Below are 5,250 nucleotides of genomic sequence, written 5' to 3'. Positions count from 1 at the left end.
CTCGAGAGGCCTAAGTGCGGACATGGTTGTCTCGGCCAAAGTGGAGACAGGGTGACTTGCTAGATTCTGGAGATAAGAGAGGGTTTGGAGCACGGCTGAGGCAGCCAGGGCCAAAGACCCTGGCAAGCAGAGAAGACCGATTGAGGAAGCACTGCTCTTGCCCAAGAGAAGCCTCTGTACCTCAAAGACATGTAACCAAAGGAAATGGAGACAAAACCACAAAGTGCTTGGGCAAGACAGGGAGATGCCATCAAAGGCACGTGAGGTGGAGGCTCACAGCTGGTGCCTCCTGGTAAACAGGTGGCAAAGTTTTCGCGCTGCTAGAAGCACCCGTGTGGGGGGCAGGTGCTGTGAATGGCAGTGTCTGGCTTTCAGGTGGTCTCCAGGGGGCTGGAAATTCCCTCCTTGCTTGTAGTCCCTCCATCGGTGGCTTCCCATGGCCTTTAAGAGGACAGTAACAGGTGATGTTTATATGTGCCGGGCACTTTCTGAGAACGTTTCTTATGTTCCCTCCTGTGATCCTCGCAACAGCGCTACGAGGTAGGTCTCTTTACATTCCGCACGTTACAAATGAGGCCACTGAAGCCCAGCGAGATTGAGTAACTTGCTCAGTTTCACAGAGCTAATAGTGATGGAGCCAGACTTCCAGCCCAGGATGCCTGACTCCAGGGGCCCAGTTCTTAGCAACCCTTCTCCTGCCCTTTTTTTTTTTTTTTTTGCGGTACGCGGGCCTGTCACTGCTGCGGCCTCTCCCGTCTTGGAGCACAGACTCCGGACGCGCAGGCCCAGCGGCCATGGCCCACGGGCCCAGCCGCTCCACAGCATGTGGGATCCTCCCGGACCGGGGCACGAACCCACGTCCCCTGCATCGGCAGGCGGACTCTCAACCACTGCGCCACCAGGGAAGCCCCTCCTGACCTTTTTTAAACTGACTTTATTTAAAAATTTTTAAAATACATTTATTTATTTATTTATGGCTGCGTTGGGTCTTCATTGCTGTGCACGGGCTTTCTCTAGTTGCAGTGAGCAGGGGCTACTCTTCCTTGCGGTCTGTGGGCTTCTCCTGTTGCGGAGCACGGGCTCTAGGTATGTGGGCTTCAGTAGTTGTGGCATGCCGGCTCAGTAGTTGTGGCGCACGGGCTTAGTTGCTCCAGGGCATGTGGGATCTGCCTGGACCAGGGCTCGAACCCGTGTCCCCTGAATTGGCAGGTGGATTCTTAACCACTGCGCCACCAGGGAAGTCCCAACTTTATTTTTTAGAGCATGATTAAGTTCACAGAAAAATTGAGGGGAAGGTACAGAGATTTCCCGTATACCCTTTGCCTCCATATATGCATAGCCTCCCCGTTATCAATGTCCCCCACCAGAGTGGCTGAGACATTGTGGTTTACAAGAAACATGTATTTGGTCATTCAGATAACCAAAATATATTTTTCATATATATATTTGGCCTTCATCCACAGTTCTTGGCTCACAGATCTTAGAACCCTTGGAATTTCCTAAGTGAAGAGAGCAAAAAGGGTGTCTTTTGTCATGACTTTCGGACCCCACTTAAGGATGGGACTGGTTGTCAGGGGAGCCATCCTTGTGTCAGGGTTGGAACTTTCTCTCCCAGCCCCCTGACCTCCAGGGAGGGGAGAGGGGCTGGAGGTTGAATCAGGCCACCAATGGCCAGTGAGTTAATCAAGCAAGCCTTTGTAATGAAGCCTCCATAAAAACCCAAAACGGACAGGGTTCAGAGAGCTTCCAGGCTGGGAGACACGTGGACGGTGGTGCACTCAGAGAAAGCATGGGAGTTACGCCCCCTCTCCCCATATCCAGCCCTATGCAACTCTTCCATCTGGCCGTTCCTGACTTACGTCCTTTCCTAACAAATCAGTGGTCTAGTGAGTAAATGGGTTTCCTGAGTTCAAAATTAATTGAACCCAGTGAGGAAGACATTAGAACTTCCGAGCAGTTGGTCAGAAGCACAGGGGACAACCTGGAGTTGTGGTTGGCATCTAAAGTGGGAGAAGGGAATGGTCTTGTAAGACGGAGCCCTTAACCTGTGGGATCTGACACCATCTTCAGGTAAATAGTGCCAGAATTGAGTTGAACTCTAGGGCACCCAGCTGGTATCCAGAGCAGTGCTTCTTGGTGTGGGGACACACACACACACACACACACACAGAGGAATTGATAACTAGAACCCTTTTTGGTGGTACATTTGTTACAACTGATGAACCCACGCTGATACGTCATAATCACCAAATCCACAGTTCGCATCAGGGTTTCCTCTTGGTGGTGTACTTTCTGTGGATTTAGACAAATGTATGACGACATGTATCCTTCATTATAGTATCATATAGTTTTTTCACTGCCCTAAAAATCCCCTGTGCTCCACCAATTCATCCCTCTCCCCCACTTTCCCCAGATCCTGGCAACCACTGATCTTTTTACTGTCCCCATAGTTTGCTTTTCCCAGAATGTCATATAGCTGGAATCATACAGAATGTAGCCTTTTCAGATGGGCTTCTTTCGCTTAGTAATAATTCATTTAAGGTTCCTCCATGACTGTTCATGGCTTGATAGCTCTTTTTTTTTTTTTTTTTTTTTAGTGCTGAATAATATTCCATTGCCTGGAGGTACCACAGTTTATTTATCTGTTCACCTACTGAAGAACCTTGTGGTTGCTTCCAAGTGTTGGCAATTATGAATGAAGCTGCTATGAACATCCATGTGCAGGTTTTTCTGTGAATATAATTTTCACTTCTACTGCTTTTTAGTCTGGAGATGGAGACAGTGGGTAGAGGCTGGCCTGAGAGTCCTCAACAGAGGGATCAGGCTGGGTATGGTCTTCTAGGACCTTCATCATCATCATCATCATGCAGGCGTAATAAGAACTATGAATCCAGCAGTCCTGCTGTTAGCATCGGTCCAGCATGGAGGTCCCAGGACCCAGGGTCACTGAGCAATTCCAGGTGTACTGCCTAACTCGTCACATTCCCATAGCAACCCTGCATGGAGCAAATCCTACATGCCAAATGCGACAGCAGGCATTTTACCCAAGGCTGTTTTTAGAGTTTTTGTTTTTTACCCCCAACCCACTGGAAGAAATATATTTCGTAATACAAATACTCTTACATAAATGAAACAGGTACCCCCCAGTACTCTGATATTTTCTAATCTATTTCAGTTTTGAAAGTACCAGTCATGACGTTACCTTCACGGCACGTCAACGGAATCCTGCTGCAGAATTTGGCAAGTTACTGAAATGTTGTCGTGAGTAGTAAGTGAGATAAGGTATGGGAACAGTTTAACACAGGACCTGGTTCACGGTTAGGGATGAAGAAATGGTCCCTATGTCAGCAAGATGGGTGTTATCACCCTACAGATAGGGTAGAAAATGAGGCTTAATGAGATTAAGGGGCTCCTAAGGTCACATAGACAAGGGCCAAAACCAGGACTGAGCTGAGAATCAGGCTCTTTCCAGCAGTTCCACGCTGCCTTCCTAGAGAAGTTTAACTTGTTTGGTGTGGCTTCCAAAGGTTGTGCTACTGGTTACAGCTCAGTCACTTGGGTCGAGACCAAGTTCGCTTCTCCTGGAGAAGATAAGAAGCTGCCCCTACTCTCTCCTGGGTCTGTGACTGTCTTCTCTCCCCCTACTCCATTGTCCAGTTTAATTCAATGTCTATTTGCTGGGCACTGACTGGACACATGGCCATTCCCTCTCTCAGCCTGGAACACTACTGATGCTGCCCTCCCTACCTCATTCAGGTCGCCCCTAAAATGTCACCTCCATACAACCATCTTTACACCCCTAATCTGAATGAGAACCAACACCCCCTGTCCAGGGCAGCCCCTTTCTCCTGCTTTAGCTTTCTTCATGAGTGTGTTTCAGCCTGACAAATGATACACTGCCTTGGTTTATCCATTAACACTTATCTTCACTAAAACATAAACTCCAGGAGAGCAGGAACTTATAGGGCTGGTTCTCTGCTCTATTCTCAGTGCTTAGAACAGTGGCTGGCACAGAGGAGGTGCTCAATCAATGTTTGTTGAATCAATCAATGACACTGGGCCCAGACTGCGGCGCTGGGCTAATGAACCAGTGGGGACCATGGCGAGCCATTCTGGTGGACATTCTAAGTACAAACCAAGTGCCCTCGGATCACAGAGGAAGCAGAGATCAATTGTGACTGTGGGTCAAGGAGGAGGAGGCCTCTGAGTGATCCCTGAAGCTGGGTGGAACGGCAAAGATGAAGCTGTAAGTAGAGAGAGAGCATCCCATGTGGAGGGAGAGGCAAGGGCAAAGATGCAGGGGCAGAAAGGTGGGTCGGGCACACAGAACAATCCACGGGCTGTAGCTCTGTGTTCAGGTTTGATGGGCAGGTGGGAAGATGGCTAGGGTGGGTTGCAGAGGGCTTTGAATGCCAGGCTAAGAAGTTTGGAGTTTATGTCTCTGGTAGTGTCTTAAGATGATCTATTCATCTATTATCTATATCTAAAGGCATATCGATTTCTAACTATCTGCACACACATATGTGGAATACATATACACAAATACCATGGGAGCCTAATAACATAAATTTTAAAAATGTATATATTTAAAATAAAATTAAATATAAAATTAAAATTATACATACAAAAATTACACATACCTACATGTATGGTTTTGTTTGTTTGTTTTGCAGTACGTGGGCCTCTCACTGCTGTGGCCTCTCCCGTTGCGGACCACAGGCTCCGGACGCACAGCCTCAGCGGCCATGGCTCACGGGCCCAGCCGGTCCGCGGCATGTGGGATCTTTCCGGACCGGGGCACGAACCCGTGTCCCCTGCATCGGCAGGCGGACTCTCAACCACTGCGCCACCAGGGAAGCCCCTATATTTTTAATTTATATTTTATTTTTACTAAATATGTGTATATATGTTTTGATAAGCTTCCAAGGTTCACAGTTTGGGCATACAAGGTTTTACAATAAAAATCTCCCTCCCACTCCTGCCCTTCCCTAATGTTACTGTGTTTTCATTTATTTTCTAGTTATTTTATTTTTGGCTGCGTTGTATCTCCGGTGCTGCACGCGGTCTTTCTCTAGTTGCTGCTGCGAGCGGGGGCTACTCTTCGTTGCGGTGCGCGGGCTTCTCATTGCAGTGGCTTCTCTTGTTGCGGAGCACGGGCTCTAGGCACGCGAGCTTCAGTAGTTATGGCACACGGGCTCAATAGTTGTGGCGCACGGGCTTAGTTGCTCTGCGGCATGTGGGATCTTCTGG

General features: G+C 48.3%; 1 long non-coding RNA gene across 2 annotated transcripts; it reads left to right on the top strand.

Moving 5' to 3' along the window:
- Nucleotides 1-315: 315 nt before the first annotated feature.
- LOC109552935 (uncharacterized) lies at nucleotides 316-4,987 on the top strand. 2 transcript variants are annotated; one of them, XR_002179844.3, is made up of 4 exons: nucleotides 316-540; nucleotides 3,176-3,282; nucleotides 3,991-4,246; nucleotides 4,674-4,987. It is a non-coding gene; the product is annotated as an uncharacterized lncRNA (long non-coding RNA). The 2 variants fall into 2 exon arrangements; XR_004528765.2 differs by having other exon boundaries at nucleotides 3,176-4,246.
- Nucleotides 4,988-5,250: the final 263 nt, after the last annotated feature.

This window comes from Tursiops truncatus, chromosome 11, assembly GCF_011762595.2.
Source record: "Tursiops truncatus isolate mTurTru1 chromosome 11, mTurTru1.mat.Y, whole genome shotgun sequence".
Taxonomy (NCBI): domain Eukaryota; kingdom Metazoa; phylum Chordata; class Mammalia; order Artiodactyla; family Delphinidae; genus Tursiops; species Tursiops truncatus.
Note: the sequence above shows the minus strand (reverse complement) of the source record. Positions and strands in the feature narration are given on the sequence as shown.